We start from the raw sequence: 26,791 nt of genomic DNA on the forward strand, positions 1-26,791 counted from the left end.
TTTTGTAACCTAACATGATCTGTTCTAGAGTTCCATGTCCTCTTATCTTTAAGGTTCAGGTTTTCTTATATTTCCATGTCTTGTTCACCTTACATCCCCACATTCCATCAAAGCCTTCCACTCATTTACTCTTCAGAATGCAACTCCACATCACCAAGCTCAAAATCTTCCTTTTACTTCTTAGAGAAAAGCGCACTTGTGTAACAACTCGTACTTAATTTATACTTATCATTTTAAGCTATGAAAATCTGACTGATTTCTCCATCTACCTCAACTACCTATGTGTTTTTAAGGCTGTAAATGGGTAGCAGTTGTCTCTGAATCTCCAAGGACTAACAATCAATAAATATTTGTCAAATATACATCAGTTTGGCAAAACCACTATATCATATTTAAAGGTAGAAACATTCTAAAAGCTTTGATTTCTTAAGCATTATTCTGCTATGAATCCACATATTTTTCAATTATCTAACTATATGAGAGTTAAAAATGTGAGTATTTGTATATATACATATAAACAATTGCAAGTGTGTGTAGTTATTTATTGTTTAGCATTTTCTTAACTTCCAAAAACATGTTTGAATCACTAGATTTTGTTAGATTTTTAAGTGGAAAACAGTCTTGACTCTATGAGTTAGATTCCTGCTATAAAGGACTGCAGAACTGGGCCACTGAGAGAGATTTGTAAACTATTTTGAAGTAGGCAGCAAATTCAGGGTCCCTCCAATCTGATAACAGTCATTCTACCGTGTAGGTATCTACTCACCACACTTGGTAATTCTATAGAGCTTTGTTTATGATTATGTCACTAAGTACATTTCCCTAAAGATTTGCTCCTAATGCATCAGGCAATTGCATACAAGCAGGTTCCATGAATGTTTGGCTAATGTACATCAACTTATAAACATTCCTCCTTCTGTCCACTTTTGTCTCAGCCTTTTGTGAGGCTGATACTAGCAACCTACTTCAAATAGCGTCAGCTTGCATGGTGACTCTGCGATGCACAAATAAGTTTGCACACTGAGACCCACACATCTCTTTTCCCTTCTAGTTTCATGTTCTACTATTGGAACCCAAGTCTCTAGAGATGAGGTATATTCTATTTTCCCTTCTCTTTTGATTAGGGTGATAGGCAATATGTAAGATTCAGATCCTCACTTGCCATTGCAGCTTCTAAAATGCTTCCCACATTAAATTACTAAGTAAAACAAATAGCTTTCTATCCTCAATAAGTAAATATATGAGCCTTAACATGCAGCTTGCAGGCCACTCCAAGTCATTACATAGTGGATTTTACTCGAACAAAATTGCTTCCAAACTCAAGCTGCTAGTTAGAAGATACAATACTTAGCATCCCTCAAGAATATGCTTTAAACAAACAATCTTAAAAGTGAGCAAAGTAAATAAAGATACATTTTATCACAGGGTGGCTTCAAAATGAATGGAGCCATTTTCACCGTGCAGTTCATGAAACTGATGCCTTAAATACTGATTTCCTAATCACTGTCATTGGAAGGCATTCTGTTTTTTTTTTCTGTTATAAATTCAACTTACAGCAGAGTAAGAAGGTTTTAGCAAGAAAATTTTACACCTGTTTATGTATGAAACTAAAACCACAAGAATTGAAAGGAAGAAATCATAACCAAGGGGGTTTTCAAAAATTTAAAACTCCATCATGCATAAATGGAGCTCATCAAAGAAAGTAATTTCCCTGCAGAAATCACTCCATCTTTTGTCTTATGTAAATTATCAACATGGATATTTTATTCTCAATGAAACTGCCTTTTCCCATTTGTGTTTCATAGTTTTCATTTGGTGTCTCAAGTAAATAAACTTCCTTCCTTCCATCCCACTCCATTATACAGGCCAGTTGCAATTAAATGTACCTTTTGCCTGGTGTAAATGGTAATTATAGATCAAGCTTTACTAGTTCTATGTTATTCATTCTTAGCTCATTTGTATTTTGAAATCTAGAAACACTAACCTCTGGAATTAATCCACAATAAACACAAAATCATATTTTTCAAGGTGGAGTATAATATCTTAGGTATCTATGACATTAGAATATTTATCTCAGCTTAGATTCAGTCTTGATCCAAATGATGGAATAAAGTTTCCATGGAATGACAACTTTAGTAAGTTCAATTTACTATACCCAGTCCACTCAGAATAACTGGTTGTAGTATATTAGACACTTTCTATCCACATTAATCCCAAAGGTTATAATCATTGGATCTGTTTATACTAATTTTTCACCTGTTTGCACTGCCTCTGTACCTAATAGTTTAAATAATCAAGTCACTTACTAAATTTTTTGCTCTTCCTATACCTTGAATAATTATTTTGTGATGTATGGAATATCAAAGAAGTATAATTTGTAGATATATAAAAATAATGCATTATTGTTTTTTACAAATTACTGATGAATACTTGTTTGAAAACTAAAAGAAATACAGTTATTACTCTTACTTTTCATGATTCTAAGAAACTGAACTCAGAATTTTTAATGTAGACTACAAATATATTCATACTCTTAAGCTTTTGAACAGTAACATATAATCTCACTTACTATGTTTCCAGATGCTTGGTAAAATAAGAAGTTGTCAATTAGACTTTGCTTCCTTTGGTTCAATTGAGAAATAATTTAGTAAAAGTTTCAATCTCTCAAGTCCTTATAATTTATAAGCAGGAATGTTTTTCACATTGGTGATAATTACCTTATATACTAGACCAGAGCATTCAAATCCTCACACAACCATTTAACATCTCACTTGCATAGCTGAAGAGAGTGTTCATAATTCATTTGATATTTTAAAAATTACTCTGATTATAGTGGGTGCTGATAGGACCCAAGCTGAATATTTAGAAAATAATTCTCTTCAAATGAACATATTGAAAATGAAAAGTACTATGCATTCTTTAACTTCATATTTCTTGATTCTTATAACCATCTTAAAATCAAAAGATGAAACATTAGAAAACAATAAATGGGAAAACATCAATCATATTTGATCTTGCTAGATTAGCTTACTTTTAAATACAGTCATATAAATAGGACAAGTAGTCACTGATCATAAACCATGTTAAGGCTCAGTTTTTGACAAATATGATTTTTAGATTCCTTCAGTCTCTGGTTTCAGCATAGCATTGCCCTTTAAAAATGTAACAATAAATCAGCAAAATTCCCTGCACTGTAGTGCAAAAAATGACAAAAACTACAGCATAACTCACATAAAAAGAATGTTATACTAACATTCAAATCCTTCACTCAAAGCAATAGAATTTAATTTTGAAGCAAGGCAGTTATTCATCCTTTCCATTAAGCACATTTCAAAAAAATAAATAAAGCGATTAAACTGCATTGTCCCTATTTTATCCTGATGACCTGCTATTATAAATATTTCTCACCACCTCTTAGCTGAATCATTCAAAATATAAACATAGGAGAAGCTAATGTGAAGAAGTAATTTTCATATGTAACTGAATTTTTCCTGTTATTTATAGACCTATTCAATAAATTATGACTATGAAACCCACCGTTATTCAATCTTCAAATGATAGTTGTACACTGGAGACACTTCAATTTTTTTCTCAGCAACATCTCATATCATGTGGTTTCCTTTAAGGATAAGAACAGTAATTTATTAAAATGTTTAAAGTAGAATAATAACTGTCATTTAAAAACTTTATAAAATTTTTTGGATCACCAAAGTCACTTCAAATTAACTATAAAATTTATCATGTATAACAAGTTTTACTAAAACAAAATGGTTTTGAATACTAAGGTGTTCTCACCAAAAAATTTAAACATCTTAAAACCTATGAGATTAATGGTATTTCTTAAGACTCGTATTTCACTAGGATAATTTAAATTTCATTTTCAAATTTCAAGTACATTTTCAGTGATACCATTTGATCAGACATAAAGGATTATAAAATCATCTAACACAATTAGCTTGATTCTTAGTTGACCTACTAATAAGATATTTATGCAAGCCTTTCTACTAATAAGGTACTCAAATATAATTTGTCAATCTAACTACATGTAGGTAAAATATTTTTATTTGAAATGTTTCATAGCTGTCTTTAGACATTTATGTTCACTAGGTTCCAAATCTATTCTATGCATGCCTCATAAAAGAAAACAAACAAAAAACCTATACATAAATATTTGTTTTATCCCATTATCAAGTGTTTCTCAATAGATTTTAGTTTGGGAAATTTAAAATTATATTCAGATGCAGAAATGAACTTACTCTCATTATTTGCTATATAGATATAGCTGTTCACTCTGATATGTATATAGTTTTAAATTTATCATCCTTCATACATGAATATTATTATATTAATGTAGTCACACATATTTAATGTTTTTTTTCCAATGTATGCTATTTCACAAAATATAAATACTTATCTTAGGGAAGTTCAAGTGCACTCTCAAATTCTGAACTATATTTGTTCACACACAACAGTATAACAAATGAAGATTTAAAGCAACTGCTAAAATAATTAAGTCCAAAACACACACTCACATACACAATTTCATCAAAACTATTTAGATAAAAGCAGCATAAGATTTGAAATTTTTGAAAAACTGGTTATATATTTATAAATTTACATATTTAGTTGTATATTTTGTAAAGTTCTATGTGGAAAGCACAAAAGTTACTCTGAAGTAACTAAAATAATGTCACAAGCACTCATAAAAACATAGCAAATAAAATTCATAAGTCCAATACACAATGGATAGTTATAATTGATAACATACAATAGGGTAAACTTACTATATTATTTATTACAAATAAAAGGTTTTTGTCCTCCTATTAAAAATTTACATTCTATGAGAAAGTAGTATCACAAAAAGTAAGTCCAAGAATAAATGATGAGCCAAATAAGTGATGACCCAACTAAGTATATATACCACTTTACTTTGAGGAAACTATTCAGAAATATTCCTCATATCTCTCAATACTAGTCACCAAATCTTCCTTTTCAACTGGAACAAAATTCATAATTGTTGTAATTGCAAGTATCCCTTTGACAGAGCCAAAAAACTAGATGTCATTTGATCATCTGCACAGTCAGCATAAAAAAGCAAATGCCATTTATCTCATGGGAGAAATAAAGTAGATGATTTGGTACCTCCTGACCATCTAATGGGTTATCAGATTACTGTTACTTCTGAAACATGTAAAGCAAACCAGGATAGAAAGTAGATAAGGAAAAAGATGGTTCCAAGAGGATATGAGGGCACAGATCAGAAAAAGGAGGGTCTTTCACAGCAAAAAACTCTTTAATCCTTAAAATGGTGTCAAGTCTAAGGGAGGGTATTGTCCTTTTAATGATGGTAACAAGGGCTAATGTTTTAACACTGTTTTTTAAACAATTGTCTCAGGGACTGCTGCCATCACATGCATAGACACTGTTGTCAAATAAACTAATTTTTACATGTATGTAACCAAGCTTTGAACAGATATATACTTCAGTAATTAACCATATATTGATCCAAGAAAACTTACTAAGTCAAAATACAGTATTTCATAGTAGGATTCTTATATGACTTCAGTTCTCAAATATGATTTATAACCAAGAATATCTGGAGCAATTCTTGATGATAAAATTATTTCAAGAAAAATTCCCAAATATTTGTTCTTTTTGACCTTCCTTCTATGAAAACAGGAAGAGGGCATGTAAGATTCTCTGCAGCTTGAGACTCTAGGGCTACACAACTACAGGGAGAAAAAAAGGGAATCAGTGCAGGAAAGAAAGATAAAGTCAGGGTAAGGATGCATCAAAAAAGAAGCAAAGTTCTGGGGGCATAACCACCAAGGGAAAAGGTCAAGGCCAGTTTCATGAGTTCATAACATGTTTGGTGCACAGGGCTGTGTGCTTACAAGGGCTCCACACACTTGGCTTAATTTTCTACTGCCACCTTTGTGAAATTATTAATAATTTCTAATAAAGGGCCTATATTTGATTTTGCATGGGTCCCATTCCCAGAAGAGGCTGACAAAAAATGCATTTCCTTTGGAAGAGGAACAGGTAAGTTGGAAAAGGGGAATCTGAAGACCACCCTAGTAAGAGGTCTGGAAGCAAAAGCAGGAAGCTTTCTGGAAAACGGAGGAGGCTGCTTAGATACTAGGAAACAAAAGTAATGAGGGTGGATTGACTTGTAGGATTTTCTGAAAACAACTATTATAAAAATTATAATTAGATAAGTACTAAGGTTATGAATGGGTGATCAGATAGTTACTGATTCCCCCCCCCAAAATGAAAGAGAGTCATATAAAATATGTCATTTCAAAAAAAAAAGACAGATCTAATACTTTGCAGAAGCTACAAAGTAGTATTTATTATTAGAAACACCATGAATATCAGCAAGTAATATTTTGTCAAGTATAAAATATATATATAGTTAGTTGATCAGTTTTTGGCAATTAAAATCCTGAGTAAAGCTCCAAAAAGGTAAAGTCTAATTCAAAATTTTAATGGAGTCATGAGGCAGAGCCTTTAGTTTTGTTTTGACTTTACGTAAACAAAACATGACTGTAAAATTTCACTCAATTCTTTGCACAAAGAATTCCCATATACACTCTACATTTATATTTGCTTTTTGTTCCTACTAAGCTCCCATGCAATCCTATAAAGCATCATCCCATAAAACAACAGCAGTTGCATTATCTACCATGTCCATAAAATTATTTCTATATAAATCTTAAAATCATCTACTTTGAGTACTACTCCTATTAACTTGGATTTATGGAGAACAAAAAGTAGATTAATACAGAGCAAAATTATGTATATGAACCATCTTTTTTCTTAAAATGACTCACTGCTTTAGTTTAAAAGAACCGTTTGCAACCTTAACAATTTTAAGAAGATAGAAATTATCTCAAGCATCTTTACTGACCACAATGCCGTGAAACTAGAAATCAACAACAGGGAATCAAAGGAGAAAAAAAGGAAAGCATGGAGATTAAACAATATACTATTAAAAAACCAATGGGACAATGAGGAAATCAAAGTTGAAATTAAAAAATACCTTGAGACAAATGAAAATAAAAGCACAACCACAAAAAATTTATGGGACACAGCAAAGGCAGTGATAAGAGGCAAGTTTATAGTGATACTGAGTTTCCTCAAAACAGAACAATCTCAAATAAACAATCTAACCCACCAGCTGAATGAATTAGAAAAAGAAGAACAAAAAACCCCAAAGGGCAGCAGAAGGAAGGAAATTATAAAGATCAGGTAGGAAATAAACAATATAGAGATTAAAAAAAAAAACCATAGGAAAAAAAATCAATCAAACCAAAAGATGGTTTTTTGAAAAAGAAAATAAAACCGAGAAACCTCTGGCCAAGCTCACAAAGAAGAAAAAAAGAGAGAGCACAAATAACCAAAATAAGGAAGGAAAATGGAGAAATTACAACAAATAAAATAGAAATACAGAATATCATATGAGAATATTATGAACAACTATATGGAACCAAACTGGATAACCCAGAGGACATGGACAAGTTTCTGGAAACATACTGTCCACCAAGACTGAATCAAGAAACTCACTACTTGAACAAACTTATCACTAGAAATGAAATTGAAATACCAATAAAAAAACTCCCTACAAATAAAAGTCCAGGACTGTACAGCTTCACCATGGAATTCTACCAAACATACAAAGAAGAACTGATACCAGTCCTTCTCAAACTCTTCCAGAAGATTGAAAAGGAGGGAATACTTCCAAACTCATTCTATGAAGCCACCATCACCCTGATACCAAAACCAGGCAAAGACACTACTAAAAAAGGGAATTATAGGCCAATATCACTGATGAACATAGATGCAAAAATCCTCAACAAAATATTAGCAAATAGAATCCAGCAACACATAAAAAAGATTATGCATCATGACCAATTGGGGTTCACCCCAGGGACACAAGTGTGTTTCAACATATGCAAATCAATCAATGTAATACATCACATCAACAAGAGAAAGGACAAAAACCACATGATCATCTCAATCGATGCAGAAAAAGCATTTGATAAAATTCAACACCCATTTATGATAAAAACTCTCACCAAAGTGGGTAGAGAGGGAACATATCTCCACATACTAAAAGCTATATATGACAAACCTACAGCCAACATAGTACTCAACAGTGAAAAACTCAAAAGCTTCCCACTAAAATCTGGGACAAGACAAGGATGAACACTCTCACCATTCCTATTCAACATAGTCTTGGAAGTCCTACCCACAGCAATCAGGCAAGAGAGAGAAATAAAAGGGATCCAAATTAGAAAAGAGGTAAAAGTGTCACTATATGACAATGGCATGTTACTTTATATAGAAAACCCTAAAGGTCCACAAAGAAACTACTAGAGCTGATTGAAGAATTCAGCAAGGTAGCAGGTTACAAGATTAACATTCAAAAATCAGTTGCATTTCTTTACACTAACGATGAATCAACAGAAAAAGAAAGTAAAGAAACAATCCCCTTTAAAATAGCACCCAAAGTAATAAAATATCTGGGAATAAATCTAACCAAGGAGGTGAAAGAATTATACACAGAAAACTATAAACCATTGATGAAGGAAATTAAAGAAGACTTTAAAAAATGGAAAGATATCCCATGCTCTTGGATTGGAAGAAACAATATTGTTAAAATGGTCACACTGCCCAAGGCAATCTACAGATTTCATGCAATCCCTATCAAATTACCCAGGATGTAATTCACAGAACTAGAACAAATCATAATAAAATTTATATGGAACCATCAAAGACCTAGAATTGCCAAAGCATTAATGAAGAGAAAGAGGCTGGAGGAGTAACTCTCTCAGACTTCAGACAATATTATACAGCTACAGTCATCAAGACAGCATGGTATTGGTACAAAAACAGACATATAGACCAATGGAACAAAATAGAGAGCCCAGAAATGAACCCACAAACTTTTGGCCAACTAATCTTCGACAAAGGAGGCAAGAATACACAATGGAATAAAGACAGTCTCTTCAGCAAATAGTGTTGGGAAAACTGGACAGCAGCATGTAAAACAATGAAGCTAGAACATTCCCTTACACCATACACAAAAATAAACTCAAAATGGATCAAAGACTTAAACATAAGACAAGATACAATAAACCTCCTAGAGGAAAATATAGGCAAAACACTATCTGTCATACAACTCAAAGATTTTCTCCTAGAAGAAATAAAAGCAAGAATAAACAAATGGGACCTAATGAAAATTACAAGCTTCTGCACAGCAAAGGAAACCATAAGTAAAACTAAAAGACAGCCTACGGAATGCAAAAAAATTTTTGCAAATGAAACCAACAAAGGCTTGATCTCCAGAATATATAAGCTGCTCATACAACTCAATAAGAAAAAAATAAACAACCCAACCCAAAAGTGGGCAGAAGACCTAAACAAGCAATTCTCTAAGGAAGACATACAAATGATCAATAGACACATGAAAAAATGCTCAATATCACTAATTATCAGAGAAATGCAAATCAAAGCTACAATGAGGTATCACACCTCACACCAGTCAGAATGGCCATCATTCAAAAATCCACAAATGACAAATGCTGGAGAGGCTGTGGAGAAAAGGGAACCAACCCTCCTTCTCTGCTGGTGGGAATGCAGTTTGGTGCAGCCACTATGGAAAACAGTGTGGAGATTCCTCAAAAGACTAGGAATAGACTTACTGTATGACCCAGGAATCCCACTCCTGGGCATATATCCAGAAGGAACCCTATTTCAGGATGACACCTGCATCCCAATGTTCATAGCAGCACTATTTACAATAGCCAAAACATGGAAACAGCCTAAATGTCCATCAACAGATGACTGAATAAAGAAGATGTGGTATATTTATACAATGGAATACTACTCAGACTTAAAAACTGACAACATAACACCATTTGCAGCAACATGGATGCTCCTGGAGAATGTCATTCTAAGTGAAGTAAGCCAGAAAGAGAAAGAAAAATACCATATGAGATCACTCATATATGGAATCTAAAATAAACAAAACAAAGCATAAATACAAAACAGAAATAGACTCATAGACATAGAATACAAACTTGTAGTTGCCAAGGGAGCAGGGGGTGGGAAGAGATAGACTGGGATTTCAAAATTGTAGAATAGATAAACAAGATTATACTGTATAGCACATGGAAATATATACAAGATCTTATCGTAGCTCACAATGAAAAAAGTGTGATAATGAATATATATATGTTCATGTATAATTGAAAAATTGTGCTCTACACTGGAATTTGACACATTGTAAAATTATTATAAATGAATAAAAAAAGTTAAAAATAAATAAATAAAAGGGAAAAAAATAAATAAAAATGTAAATGAAGCCACCTACCCTAAAGTAGAATGCAAAAAATTTTTAAGCTGCAATATTGTTATAATACTAAATCGATCTTGTTTCAACCATTGAGAATGAAGCCACACTAGAAAACACAGCTGGGATAGGTTTATAATCCAAATAAAAAATCAAAATTGCAATTATAAGCACAGATGGAAACATATGTCTCTGGGAAGTGTCACTGTGTATAAATCCAGGAGCAATTTTAAAGCAAAGGGTACTGATTGAGTAACACAGATCTCCTCAACTGAACAATCTAGAATGCCCACCCATAATCCCTTGATTTTTCCCATGCCTTGCCTGCCAGCATTACATTTGTCATCTTGCAGTCAGTTCACTGACACCCTGTAGCTCAGCTGGATAAATGAATCAGTAAAAAATGAAAAATATTTTGAGGCATGCTGTCACTTAAGGAATAAATGTTAAGCTGGCTAGAATTATAGAGGAGGAAAGAGGCTATGGAAATAGAAGAAGAAGGAATGTGTGAGTGATTAAATATGAGGTCATGTATGAGGGATCACAGGACAAGTCAAGGAAGGATTGTTACAATGGAGACATTCAGAGTAAGATGGATGAGATTTATGTTCGAAGTACAAACACATGTAAAATTTTAATAAGTCAAGTGTTGTTTCAAGCAATTCATTAGGTTCCTTAAAGGTGATGACCAAACCAAACTCTAAAACAGAAGCAACTAGAAATACATGTATATGAGGCACTGAGGTTCAGCCATTTGTTTGCTGCACTGTGAACTGGCATTATTCCTTGGGTATTTGGATTGCATTGCCTGCTGCTTTTATACCTCATCTCACTTGAGCATGTATTTGATATTCAGAGAAAATGCAGGGTAATTAATGAATGCTGCAAGCACAAATGAATATTATTTCTATGCAGACTTTTTGGCAACTGAGAGTTGCCAAAACATCTGGAGAGAGTAACCCAGCATCAGAAATATGGATGGAGAATGGAGGCTTTGCATTCTAATCATATGCCTGCCTCAAGCTCCACACTTAATCTACTTGAGCCTTCCCTCTGTCTCCTGGCTGCACCATCTGGCTAACCGAACTGAGAGTTCTCCTGATATATGTCATCTGACAACAGAACAGGGATCATTGAAAATTCCAATAAAGAACCGGCAAAGAATTGACTCATAAATCAAAGCCCCTGTTTTTGTCTTTAAAACAGTCTGAACTTCTAAGTGCCTGCTGGGCATCCCATTTACATTCTAGGTCTTTTTAGGAAGCAGCAAGATATAGATAAGATGCACAGAGAATAAAGCCAGAAATTATTAGTCTTTATTCTCACACTTGTTACCAAGACCTGACAGGATCACTTCATGCTTCTTAATGAATGTTAGTTACATCAAATTTTAAAAGAGTATAAAAGTTTACTCTGAGCTGTCTGCAGGATTATATGGGCAATTCATGTAAATATTTTTATACACTCTACAGCAATACAAACACATAAGAAGTTATAACTTTAGCACAATGTTTCTAAGAAATAGTTCTAAGAAATCACAGAAGTGCTGGAATATAATAAGATTTTTTGATATTTCCAAGTCAATGGAAATCTTACATCTATCCAGGATATAGATGCATGGTCACTGCATAGCAAATGCTTTGACAAATATACTGAGGGTCATGTCCACTAAGGCAGGCAGATTTTGATGCCAGAACAGTTAGAAATCAGCAGTGCAAGTGTGCTTTCTTGTATATATTTTAAAGTTAACTTCTTACTGAAAAATATGAATGATCTATGAAATAATTTAGACAGTAACTCTAAAACTCTGTCACTCTGGTTTTTTATCTTACTACCTAATGTTTACACCCTCTTTTTTGATGTATTTAATTTCCCAATGAGAATATTCAGTTTCATATTTCACTTGAGAGATAGTTTGTGTTAATAGGAAAATAGCACAAATTATAACAATTTGTTTCAATTATGAAAGCAACCACAGAGATAATCTAGTCTTTATGTAAGATCTGCCATAAAAACACTATAGTTAACACTTACTGAGTACTTACTATGCTCCATGAACAGGGTTAAGACTGTGTGTGTGTGTGTGTGTGTGTGTCCATTTAATCTTCACACAGCTCTCTAATTAGATAAACAGAGACTTGTTTAAGGTCATTCAACCCAGATCTGTCTCCAGGACTTGGGTTGACTAAGAAATTCTCTTTGTGTATCACACATATTTTTTGGTGGCTAGCCAACAGAACATTGGCATATGACAGTGATTTAAAGAAAATAAAAAGAGAGAATGATCTTCCATGTGTGGGTGTGCTGCAAATAAACCACAACAAATTGCCACATGGAAGGTGAACATTCATTTTGTGGAATAGTTTTTATACAAAGGACAAAGGGACTCAATTCATATTCACAGCAAAGCACATTATTTTAGGAATAGTTAAATGCCAGTCACTCTTCTGTAATTCTGTTTTAATTAAATACTACCATTAAAGACCGTACTAAATAATGTGCTAACATTTCAGTTTGTGGATAAGATATTAATCTGAGGTTCTCTATCATCAAAGTGTTAAAGTGTTAGCACTAAGCGACCTGATCTGAGAACCCTGTTTTTTTTTTTTATATTTTACAAAGTGTGTGTGTGTGTGTGTGTGTGTGTCTGTGTGTGTGTCCTCCTACTATGTGTGATTATAAGAGGCTCACAGGACACAAAATATGTGATGTATTATTTGATTCCCTCATCAGTGTCTCAACAGATCTTTGGTTGTGTGAACTTAATATGCTTAAGATATATCATTTCTTCAGAAGACAGCTATTTTCAGTCATAATATAAAACTTAATAGAGATATTAAGTCAGTGTTAATGCATATTTACCATGGAAGTCAATCCATTCTATTTTCTTGGCTTGGAATAAGTAGTTTTCAGACTTTTAGGATACAGCATACTTAAGGGAGAGTGAAAGTCTTCAAGTGCTTAAGAGTCACATGGGTACCAAGCAGGGATAAATGTGATTATAAATTCTGGGTTGTTCTGTAATATTAGAATGTTAACCTTCTATTAACTAGTTATATATATACACATTATATATATATGTATATATATATATAAATTATTAAATCTCTGAAATAATCAGTTTCTTTGTCTGCAAAATTGGAATAATAAAACTCTGTCAGGGTTTGTTGTGAAGATAAAAGGAAATAGTATATAAAAAGTACTTAGGATAATGCTTTCCGCATGGTAAAACAATAAATTTAAATATTATTACTACTTTTATTAATAACTATATACTGAAACATGACATTATCAGTTTGTTTCATTATAATTTGAGTGAAACATAAGATGTGGATAAGTGATTTGTTCTCTTAATCTATTTCACATTAGTACAATCAAAATTCCTAATAGTAATATAGATGTTAAAAAACAGTAATAGTGAACAAAAATTTTATCCCAGAAAAAAAGTCACAATCAAAATGTATTTATACCTTTATCAGGCAAATGATAGTTTTGAAAGAAGAGTAGAGTCAAAAACACAAAAATAAAGAAGGTAAAGATATCATTTTATTTGCTGTCTTCTATTTTCTACAAAGATAAGTGAGAATTGTTTTGCTCTAGAAATGTTGTTCCCCCAAATTCCTCTCATTTATCTTCTAAATTCAATACCATCATAGTGTGCAATGACAGACTTGTTCTCAAAAGTCTGTATTACTATTGTTATTGACAATGTCTTGCTCTCAATTTCTAAAGGAAGGGAAAACAAAATAAGCTATAGCTCTACAAGGACAGCCTTTGTGTATGTGCTCAAAAATGAGCCAACAAAAATGACAGTCTTACTAAAACAAAAAACAAACAAACAAAAAACCACAAAGCAACTAAGGGTAGAAGAAAAAGGCAATCATATCCCAAAATGGAATATAAAGAGCTTTTTTTTTTTAAGATTCAAAATTTAATATTGTAAAAAGGTTGTTAATAGATTCACTTCATAAAAAAAAATGTTTCAATATTGTCTTTTCAATTCTATTCAGGTGAATATAAACAAATGAAAACTCTGTTACTTCAATGCATGTGTAAATTGCGTGTTGGAAAAGAGCCTGAAACAGAATTTCAAGAATTGAGTAATTTGCACTCTTATATTCAGGGAAAGTTGGTAAAAGCAAAATATTATTTTGACAAGTAACCATGAGCTTCAAAGTAGAGGAGCATATTAATGCGCTGATCTGATTTCACTGAAGGAATATGACACTTTTGGACAGCTCAAGAGATTGGCTACAATATACAGAAATAAAGGTGATTACTGGAGCCACCCTGTGCTGTTCTGTGATTCTCAAGTCACAGCAGACATTAATAATTCACTAGCTATTTTCACATGCTTGTCATAACCTTTGTGTCACAATTTTAGGGCAGAGAGAATATAAGACAAAGAACATCATGGAGAGAAAGTTAAAGCAAGTCTGTCAAAGATTGGCAAGCCCAAATTTGATCTGCCTTCTGTTTTTCTCACTGTTTCCTGAAAAGGTTGTGTCATTCTCACTTGGCCAAGATTTCAAACACAGCAACTAATTTGGGAAATATCTGAACACAATCAAGTTGTCATCAGCCTATCTTGTGGGCATTCAGGCTTCCTGGTAATGATACTTATTTGGAAAGCCAAATTTAGATCACTGTGCTTACACCAGACACTATAAAATCAGAATTTAAATTCTGCCTTTTAAAGTTGTAAACATAAGGAATCTCAGCAAGGGTCCCAAGTTAGCAAGCCCCTAAATGTAACATCTATTTCTATATATGACATTCTGATGCTCTAGGAATGACTAATGAGTGGCTTGCCCAGGGACTCAAGTTACATATTAATAATCAATAGCAGGATTAAAATGGAGGAAGCCCAACATGCTATATAACATTTTGGGATAAAGACAATTTAACTGAGTAACTATTACTATGAATGTCACTGATGTTAGTTCTATGCAAAAGTTTACATACACCAACTACAAATTTTTTTTTCAAAAATATAAAGAGAAAGAAACTTAAGTCATTATAATGGTTAATATTTCTTATTCATGCTTATTTGGAGATCTAAAGTTAGAGCTAAAATTCAAGTTAATGTTATTAAGCCATTCTTAGATATGTATATCATCTTCATGCTTTTAAATAAAATACTATTTGGAATCTAAGAGGCAATTAACTATAACTTCAAGCCTAGACATTTAGAGAAAGGCCTCATTTTTCTATCTGAGGGCTACATAACACTACACAAAAAGAGAACAGTCAACAAACTTTTAGAGTTAGTAATTTTTAATCTATTTATGTTTCCTACAACAGAGGGGTCTATACTGAAGCATTTTCCATTAAAAAAAGGAAAAAGGCCAGGGTCTATCTCTCTCCCTCTTTGGAGATGGACCATACTCTGTCTATGGTGTACCTACTTTTATTCTGAACACCCAACCACACCTTGTGGCCTTTCTCTTGACTTTCAATGTAACTCTCTGAATAAATCAACCTTTACTCAAAAAAAAAAAAAAAAAAAAAAAAAAAAGAAAAAGAAAAAGAAAAGAAAAAGAAGAAAAAGAAGAAAAGAAAGAAAAACTAATTAGTTTGAAAAGAATCAAGTCTACCTTCCTTGATAATCCCTTGCCTAACTGTATCATCTTTTTACAAATACAAGAATTTCTTCTACCCTTAACACAGAACCCATTATCTAAGCTATGAGCCAGCATATTTTTATATATACACAGGTATGCATATGTACATATCCATATGCATTTGTTTTAATTTTATTATTTAGTAAATCAAAAAGATTATGAAAAAGATATATAATATAGGTTTCCCTTCAAATAGTATTTCTCTGCATGTTTCAGTCCCAATTTATGTGGATCATCTTGTCCATAGATGTTCTAAGGACCCAGGTTTCTTCTGACTTTTTACTTTGCCATCCTATTGTCCCGTCTACAAGTTTGAAGCTAACTTACTCTATCAACCTCAAGAAAGAAGATAAGAAACAGAGAAAGCAGTGTTGCCTTATGAAACTGGCATGAGACTTGTCTTTATGACTTCTGCTTATTTTGCATTAGTGAGAATTCGGTCTTGTAGAAACAGACAAGAAAGCTGAGAAGTGTACCCTCCACCTGGACTTCCACAGACCCTAAAAAACAAGTGTGGAAAGAGAGTAGTGTGAGAATGGATACTGGGGAAAGTTATTAAGCTCTGTCATGCTGATTCATTTCTATTTTGAAAATTTAATAATTTAAAAATATTCATCATCTAAGAAAACCCATTAGTATTTTGAAATTGAGCATTCCCTAGTCACTGTCACTCTTTTAAATTAGCATGGTATAAACATGAATTTGGTGAAGAATTTCCCTCTCCCAGGGCCACCAGCTTTGTCAGAGTCAGAGTGGTTGTGAGTTACAATTCACTGTGTGTGCTCTGCAGTTTATGATGCAATGGCACACTCATTTTTGAAAGGAAATGGTCAATGGCACGCTCCTTTCTGAACATTATGTGGCAAGTAAAGGTCTCAAGATGATTTATAATTAGTAGATTTTTAAAATGTAACTTTATGACAGAATGAAGATTAGAATTCAGGGTATACTTGATAAAATCACAGAAAATAACACAACATAGTTTCACAATATGAAAATGTACATTTTTATTTAATTCACACAAGATGAAAAACTCCAAGGAATGCAAGTAACAAATGTAATAATTTCTGACTTGTTCTGGATATAAAAGTCTTACTTATATATCTACTGTCATTTATTTTTAAAAAAGTTAAAAACACTAAGTGGAATCAGTGTGGGCTATGTAGATGTGATCTCAATTTATGAGGTTTAAAATTTGTGATTTGATTTCTGAAATCTCTAGATTTTAGATATACATTTTCTGTCCAAGTTAATTTCATGAATTTTAATAATATTCGGCAAATAATTTTTAACATCTAAGCTTGCTATGAAGGAAGTAAAATTTTCTTTTTAGAAGAGTCCCAATTCTTCAAAGTCAAATTTATCACTAACTGAATGGCAGGATCAAAAGAAAGCTCCTAACTGACCCAAGGTAAAGGAAAGTTTTTGGCCTTGGCTAGATTCTATATTGCACTAGGACTTGAATATAAATGTGTAAAAAATATATTTGCCCACAAAGTAGATAGCATGATGGTTTCAGAAATGAACAGCACTGTAGGCAAATAATCAAGACTCAAAATGATATTCACTTCCTCAATAAATACTCATATGCTCATTGCATTCAGTCTTTGTCAGTCAGTGTCCTATGATAGATATAAGAATTCAGCAGAGGAAATAAAATGTCCTATGCCCTAATGAAGTTTAAATTGTAAAGGGAAAGATAGGCAATAAACATGTGATTACAATTTTGATGAGTGTCATAAAAGGAGATGCAGAGAGATCATTTACTGAGGCACCTAATCAGCTCTGAGGAGATTAGCAAAGAAGTGACATGTTAGTTAATACATAAAGGATGATGTAAACTTATGTATGTGAAGATGTAGTGGTGAAGAAGAGGAGCTTCTGGAAGAAGCAATTTCCTGTTGTAATGCCTGGATGTGAAAAAAGCAAGCATGTGTAGAACCAACTGATGTCCCAATGATCTGAAGCATTCACAGATGTAGAAGTAGAGGGGGATGAGAGATGAACTTCAAGAGGAAGGCAGAGACAATATCTTAACAATACTTGTTATCTGTATGAAGCATTTGTAACTTATTGTAAATGGCAATAGAAATTAGGAAGGATGGTCAAAATGTTCTATCTCTAGTCTCAGGAATAAAAGGCAGTGGTTCTCTGGTCTACAGCAATAGCAGTGGTGGTAAAACTGTGACAGATTAAAGAAGGGGTTAGATCAATAATATTTGGTGATAGAGCTGAAGGAGGAGTGAGAAAGAGAGAGGAGTGAAGACTGATTCTGAAATTATTGCCTTCAGAAACTGGATACATCATTTTATCACTGAATGAGATAGAAAACAAATAAGGAGGGGCTAGTTTGAGAGTTTAGAGAAGGGTCATGAGTCTCTTAGTCTAAATCATCTTTCAGATATCTAAGTAGAGAGATTAGCAGGGAACTGGCTATATAATCTGCAGATCAGACAGTTTCTAGGTTGGAGATGGAAATTCAACTGTTCTCAGCTTTTTCTGGTAGAGGAATCCTTGGGAGTGGATGAGATTATTTAGAGAGGATATTAAAAGACAACAAGTACATGTTATGACAGGTTAAATCACAATGCAGAATTGAAATGAATAATATTCTTTCACTTTGCTAAATGATCTAAATGGAGTGATTCACAAAATTATCAAATACCTAGGAACAAAAATAGTAACATTCTTTAAAAAAAAACAACAATTTTTAACAATAGGTGCTGAACAGAAATGGTCAATTTAAAACAGTCTAAAGAATTACAGAATATAAAAATTGAATAATTTTAAATTACTAAGTAATATAAGCAACTAACTCCAATAGAAATGACCTAAATAAGACACTGACTATAACAGCCTAAGACGAGGACAGTGACGTTATTTGTCCCAGTAACGGACTGTCAGCAGATGAAACTGTGTCTTTTATCAGATTACAAATAAGACTCTTTGTCTAAAACAACATTTTCTTCAATATAATCTCTAGTTGTGCTCAAGAAAAGGTAAGGTGAAAAGTTAAAATAAAGTTTCATTTCTACCATAATGTTTTATTTGGAACAATGGCTCTTATAACAAGAAAAAATAACAACGCACATGTGCACATTTTGTAGGAATTAACTTTCTCTCTTGAGGACTTATCCTTATTACTCTTATTGATACTTAGAGATACTTTAGTTATCAAGTTCATGATCCTAAGAAAAGTTGGTGACTATGTCTTTAAAGTAATTTCAGCTAACTTTGTGAGGCAGAAAAGCCCACTAGAGTTACAAGACCTATGTTAATATCCTAATTTTACCGTTTACTTAAATTTTCTGAACCTCAGGGTTTTCACCTGGAAAACAGATTTGAAAACACTTTGATCACCTTAAAAACCAATTTGTGAAGAACAAAATGAGACAAGGTAAGTGATAGATTTTATTACAATGTCTAAAGCAGCTTAAGTGCTGTTTGGAATTTGGTCATGTAAATAAAGAACATTACTATCACACAAATCAAGGAGAAAATAAAAAGAAAGACTTCTGTATCATAACATATTTTGCAGAGCACATAGAGCAGAGGAGAAAGATCACATCTATGAATCCACTGATGATGTTTCTTGAAGAAAGCCACAATGACATCAAAGAATACTATTCACCTCCATTTATGACACCTCCATGAAGGAGGAACACATGAAGACAGGAATAACAATGTGAACATAATGGATCTGCATAATCCGAAACTAAAGATTAAAAAGCTACATGAATGTCCTTGAAATGCTGAAATTCTTTGAAAACCTGGGAAGGGAAGTTCATAGGCAAATAAGGCCTTTGGAAATCTCACATCCTATATAAAAATGGGAGAACAAAGTGAGTTTCCTTAAGTAAAAGTTGTACATTGAATTAGCCTTTTCTTTTCATTAAGTTTATAAATGTAGTAAATAAAGCTGACTTGCTTTCCTAGGAAGATGACTTAACATAATCAGTACTTTTAAAGTGACTTTCCCCCATTTGACTTATTTTCTCACACTGGTCTTTATTTTACATTTGTATCTTAGGCTTTCTAATACTGGCAGTCACAGAAGTTGAAAGTTTAAGTAACTAGCTTTCCTGAAACTTTTGCTATAGTTTCACATCAATATTTATTCAGCATTACACACAAGTAGCCTTACAAGAGCTATAAGCAATGTGTGAGAAGTGTCTGCAGTACATGCAAACACAAGTGAAATTAGCTCTCATTTCTCCAAAGTCATTAAACAGTAGATGTGAACAATGTAAATTACTTCTTTTCATATTTTTCCATTTGATCAGTTGAAGGATCCCTTTGTAAAATGTGGGGAAGAGAAAAGCACTGGCAATATGACACCCATTTATGCTCAGTTTGGAAGTTTGTTCAATTTTATATTCACACTACTCTACTCTCTTTTGGTCTCTTTTCAAAATGGGATTCATTTGATAGTCAGGCATCTTATAACTTATTCCTCCAACTAAGATCTCCATTTTTGCTACTTCCTTGGAAAATCAGAATTTCTGTCTTCCACAATGTTAAGTAGATGCTTTTTAAAAGTGTTTATGACTTGGCAAAAAATGCATTAGCTGTGAACACTGATGAGAATTTGTGCTTGTGGAAACTGCAAGGAGGAGCAAAGTCTCTTATTAACATATTGCTTTTTATTATAAAATATGACTCCCATTAGTTTTGGGCTACAGCCAAGTCTCTTCTCATGGTTTAAAAAGGAGAAACCTTGACAAGATTCAATTAAAATCACATCTTGATCTATATTATGTACACAAAAGAACACTTTCTGCATTAATGTAACAATGAGTCTGATTTATAATCCTAAAGCAAAGAAATTCAGAGTTAAATAAATCAAATGACTTAGCACTTGTCCCTAGATTTTTTGCAAGGATGTGAAATCTATGAGGAAAAAGGAATAAATAATGTAGCAAGTATTTCATCTGTAAACTCAAAGTATTATATGGGTGTATTAAGCATGCATTTTCACTTTGGTGAATTTCAAAAAGATAATAGAAATAAGACAACTGTCTCCTCAGAACTGCAATGCATCTGAGGTATTTCTGGACTCAATAATTGTGAGGGTTTTTTTTTTCTATTTTTTTTAATAGGAGCATGATACAGGTTTACAACTAGCTCATGTATTTCATAATCTTAAACACCGCCAGGAAAATTTATTTCTGGTCAGCTCTGAAAGTTAAACTACCTAGTATTTGTCTAAAGCCTCCAAGCCTAACAATTCTATAGTATATAAAAGAAAATATCTCCACAGGGAACAGAGCACAGCCTCAAGGAAAAGAGACAAACACTTGCTCATTTAAAAAATTCAATCAGTATCAAGCACTATTCTGAATGATGGCAAATTTAACAAAATCCATACCTCCATGGAGCTTAACTATAAGGATGACACCAACACAAATATAATTATCTAATAGTTATCTCCTGGGATGGAGGTTAGGCAAGGAAACAGAAGGGACAGGTAGGCTCAGGATACTGGAGGAAAACTTTCAAAAGAAAATAACATTAAATTGTTTTAAATGTGACAAGAGGGGAGGAATATGCTCTGAGCAGAAGGCACACCGTGAAAGAAAGCATGCACTTGAAGAAGCATATGCTTGAGGGATCCTGAAAAGAGCATCTGAAGGGAGATGAAGAAGAGACATCAGAGTCTTAAGTCGTGTATTCAGAATCTCTGGGGTAAGAGTCTCTCACATATGGCTTTGAAAACATAATTTGAGATTTAGGATGAGATTTCTCCATAAAGAAAACCAACAAAATGAGAAATGATGAGCATAGGCAGCTAGGACAGTTCTACCCTCTTCAGAGAGGATGTTCCATAGGCTAAAGGAGAAATAAAACTCCATTCACTTTCCTTTTTGATTTGAAATGCTTCCCAATCTCTATCATATCTACATGGATAACAACTCTCTAAAGAGTGACCCAGTTAGAAATAATTACAAATAATCCTACAAACTAAATGAAATACTTTTGATATTTACATGCAACTAAATTTTACCTATTAATAAAATCAGTAAATATTTTTTGAAAATGTTTTAACACTAAGATGTATTAGATACTAAGAAGAAGTGTTAAGAGGATGACTTCTGGTCAGCGCTCTACTGGAAATCCAGTTCAATTTAGAAATGCTTCGTTTCAGAAGCAATATACTTTTTAAATTATTAATGCTGTTTCTGTGCCTTTGTAAAACTAACACAGTATAGGTTAGTACTTGAATTAATCTTTCAACATTACTTGCTTTTTGATTAACTGAAACCTAATATAATATATTTATTCTAGATTACCAAGATATAGAGAAACTTGCATATATTTACTTACACACACAAGTTGAAATATTAGGCCTTTACTTTGCCACAGTATAGTTACTCTTGCAAGGAAATATGTTAAAGTTAGTGAACAAAATGAAAAGAAATCAAATTAGCAGTCTTTTATACTACTGCTACCAATGACAGTGTACACTTTAATTAACACAAAACAAAGGAACTAATTACTATCAGACCCAAATTCACATTGTGGATTGGAACTAATGTTTGTTTTACTTGTTTTTAAACAACATACAGGAAGCACTTGCCATGTTTACCCTAATTCAATATTTTATACTCACGTAAGCAAGTCTAAAATGAAAGAACAGTTGAGGTGGAAAATGATCTTTCGACCATAAAATTCCACTCCATATTTTTCAAAAACTGTGCTTTATAGATTGAGAAGCTAACACTTTCTCACAACTTGCTATATCAAAGTTCAGACTGGATCCAGCTCTTACTTGTAACCAAATAATCTGTTCACCAGGTCACGTTGATTCATCACACTGTGGGACTGCAGAACACTTGTGATGATGACTACAAATTGTAGCCTTAACCAAGAAAAGCCCAAAATGGTAAACCATCTCTGCCATCAAACTTTTAATGCAGCCCAGTGAAGGATCCTGCCTTACTTCACACAGACCACTTAGGTATTATGAAGAACTGAACAAATAAACAAATATACAGTTAAATAATTCCCTCAAAATGTAACCATAACTATAATGACTAAGTTAGACCATATTTCAGAAATAAATTCTCTAGTATTATACAAGAAGATGAAGGAGATTCTTTTGGATACCAGACTGCTTTTGTCTTTTAGTTTAACACTATTAAAATTGAGTCTATAAGCCATAAGCTTAATTTATTAATAGTCAATTATGTTCAAATAGTTTAACCAAAATGGTTACTTGACTTCATGTACCACTCAGTTGACTGACTGAGGGCAGATGCTTAAGGATGTCAAAAAAAAAAAAAATCATTTACTGTTCTATGGGAATAAAATAAATACTCTGAAATATTTTTAATAATTGGAACCTAATAAAAGTAAGATACTAGGCATAATCCAAGTTCTAACACTTCCTACCTATATGTTTTTTGCTAGTCCATTTAATCATTTGTAACAGAAGATCAGTATTATCTTCTTTCTATTCCACAGGAAGTTTAAGGGATTAATACAATAATATATTCTAAATTGTCTCATAAATCAAGACATGTTATATTTGCATTGGAGGCTATGAGAGTTGGTTTAAAACTATAGAAATAATTTTAAACAGTCCATCAAAAATTACTGTGTATAGACTTTCTTCAATGTTTTCCCATGCCTCTCTACTTTCCTAACCTTCCAAACCCTGCTTGTTTAACAAACTTCCTTGTTGTCTGGCTAATAGTTGGATCCAGCCAAGAATGCCAGCAGAAGCTTAGAGAGAGGAAGAAAATTGTGGAACCCATCCCCACAGCTTTTTCACCACCCGATTATGTACTTCAATTGAAGATGATCACAGATCTTGTCAAGGTGCTCTCTCTCCTGATTCCTGTAACTTCATTTTTCCCTTACTTTTCTAGTTTAAGGGTAGTAACAGTGCCCCCTTTACTACATCATCCCCTTAAATTTTGCTGTAACTTGCTATCCCTTTGTAATTACTTTTACTAAACTCTCTCCAAATTCCCAACTTGCCAATGCAATCTGTTCCCTACTGGGAACGTGACTCATACAAAACTTTAGCATTTGATAAGAATCCAGAACTGCAGTGTATGACATCCTGGTGGTGGTGTTTGTTTATTTCCCCCCTTAGTAATACCTACTGATTTGCTCAATTCTATCTCTGCTTTCTTACACAATACACTTTAAAATTAATAATTTGTGTTTTCAAGTAAGGGCTCTCTCTTACATTCTACTACTAAAGATAAATGTCATATACCTTAAAATCAATCCCCATGACTTACAAATGTTAAGAAGATGAATGATAGTGTTCAATAAAGCAATCCACAATACCTCTTGACAAGCTGTCACCACCAATTTTTCAGCAGTCTTTGATGCAGATTTTGTAAGTGATCAAGAAACCAGTATATAGGATAATGGAACAATTATGAAAGCCTTCCTTCTAGCATGTAGAACACAGTGAAGCCAAATGGCATCTAGGAGTGATATCCTGGGGAAACTAAGCTGCCTGAAATTTCTGTTTCTCCACTGAATTACAAGTTTGACTGCAGAGGTCAGTATTTTGAGAAAGTAAACAGCAACATGAATTCCAGTGCTGAGTCCATGGCCACCTGTACTTCTGTGAAAAATACTGTAATTCATTTCTTTTGGTTAAGCTTGATTTTTTATTTTATATTTTTTTTACTCATTTGATATAGAAAATAGATGATCATATCAAGTAATGACTCTGAGAAAGTAATGTTATCAGCACCTAAACTACTCCCTGATCTTAGAAAGTTGTGTGGCATTTCCATACTGCTAGAATACAGTGAGTCAAATTACTTAGAAACAGAATATAGGTTTTGGAGTGTTTGTATATACAAGTTGGCATTCATGTGGATAGTTCCCCGTCATAGGTCAGTGTCTGATGTTACTCTGTACTTAAAATTATCCTAAATCTCAAATGAAAATCCAACAAATGCCTTTCTTAGGAAAGGAGCCAGAATTGGGTCCTGATCTCTATTTACCAAAAATTTACTCCATTGCTGGTGGGAAGTAATCTTGTATTTTAATATGGCTCTAAAACAAAGAGTTAAAATAAATTCTCAAAGCAAATAACTGAATTCTAAGGAATAGCTTCTGAACTAAGCCAACTTAAATTATTAAAAATAATAATTTCATCTGCTGAGCTATTAAAAAGATGGTACAGTGTTATACAGAGTAGAAACTTAAAATCTTCACATATAGAAGGCAATTCTGGGAACAGGAGAGTTCTATCTACACAAAATCTTTTCATATGAACTACATTAGGGATTTTTAAAGTTTTTCAAAGGAATAAGTTATATTTATTACTTTTAAGTTAATGGTTTATAATTATGGCTTTAATATAATGACTCATCAACTTTCTTTCCATGTAAATATATCACCTAACAATTCATAAAATGACAAGTATTGAAATAGGCACTAGGCAAATTTTAAACTCCTTAAATTACATATAAAAATTAGAAAAAAAGTCTCAAGATTGGATTACTGAGCCACAAATGTAACTGATGAAATATAACTGATGAAATAAATTATGGAGGAAAGTGTTGCTGTTTTGATATAAAGATTTCATTCCATGATATTTTGGAGATGAGAGCCAAGAAAATGCATTATAATTGCAATATTATAGCTAATTACCCTTTTCTTTGTATATATGTACATTTTTATCACTTTATATTAAACTTTAAAAGAAGAAAATATCCTAAAGTTTAATTAAGAGTTTTAAATCAAGGGATTTACTAATTTATATCTATGAACAGTGATAAACATTTGGTAGAAAAAAATACATAGAATTCTTTTAGTTCAATGTGCAAGGGACATTACTAACAAAAATGATTTTAATGGTGTTTAATTTTTAATGTAATTTTTGTGTGTTTACATAAGTATAAATTGGTTCATCTTATTTACATTTCTTGGCCATAAAACTGTGTTTTTAATACATTTACAAGATCATTAAAAAGAATTTGTCAAAACCATGTAGTTTTGCGTGATTGGCATTAAATCTTTTCCTGCTGGTATTTAATGAGAGCTTTGGAACAAGTGTGTCAGAAGTACCTTCTAATTAAACAAAAAATAAGAGTTTCTAGCAGAATGAACTTTGTTAAAACGTAAGATTTTGCTTTCCAAAGAGTTATCTGAAAACGTATATAATTTAATAAGGGTAGATCTAGTACAAAGTAGAAAGGAACACAGAACAGAAAAGCACCTTCTCACCTTAGCAGGCTCAGCGCATCCTCCCCTACAGGCCATCTGAGTTTCGGCTCCTTTGAAACGTCCGCGCCTTCTCCGCACTCCTCCTGCATGGTTTCTTCATGGAAAGCAAGTACATTTTTCCCCCAGTCCTTCACTACATTTCATTAAAGTCATATTGGAATCACAGTACTCTGCGGAGACATTTTTAAAAGGGAAGAGGTCCTGTCTGCTCCGGCCCTCCACATTGTTGGAGCGGGATCTCCTCAATTCCGCAGGTAACAGGAGTTTTCAGAAGCTGTGGCGGCGCGCCTGCGCAGGCGGGACGGGGTTGGGGGCAGGAGGGAGTCCGCGCGCATGCGCTCAGGCCGCCACTGCGGCCGCCGCCGCCGCCACCGCCACTGCCTCCCCGCCCACGAAGCCGCCGCTTCCCCCCACCTCCCACCCCCACCCACCGCTTGCGGCACTAAATTCGGCGGGAAAAGGGAGAGCAAATGTAGCATAGACAAGGAAGAAAGTATTTTCTTGTGGGTCTATTTATTCTCAAATTCTTAGGGCAGTTTAGAAAAAATGACAGACTACTTCTCTAGTAGAGGACCTATTTCAAAGTATGCATTTTACAAGGTACTTA

General features: G+C 33.2%; 1 long non-coding RNA gene across 1 annotated transcript in view; it reads right to left on the minus strand.

Annotated features, from left to right (window-relative positions):
• Positions 1-26,447, minus strand: part of LOC116147425 (uncharacterized) — a 52,441-nt gene extending 25,994 nt beyond the window's left edge. The window contains exons 1-2 of the long non-coding RNA XR_010384985.1: positions 26,185-26,447; positions 3,538-3,619 (exon numbers count right to left, since the gene is read on the minus strand). This is a non-coding gene — a long non-coding RNA (uncharacterized LOC116147425). The remainder of the gene's footprint in view (positions 1-3,537; positions 3,620-26,184) is intronic.
• Positions 26,448-26,791: the final 344 nt, after the last annotated feature.

The sequence above is a fragment of the Camelus dromedarius genome, chromosome 18 (assembly GCF_036321535.1).
Source record: "Camelus dromedarius isolate mCamDro1 chromosome 18, mCamDro1.pat, whole genome shotgun sequence".
Lineage (NCBI taxonomy): Eukaryota > Metazoa > Chordata > Mammalia > Artiodactyla > Camelidae > Camelus > Camelus dromedarius.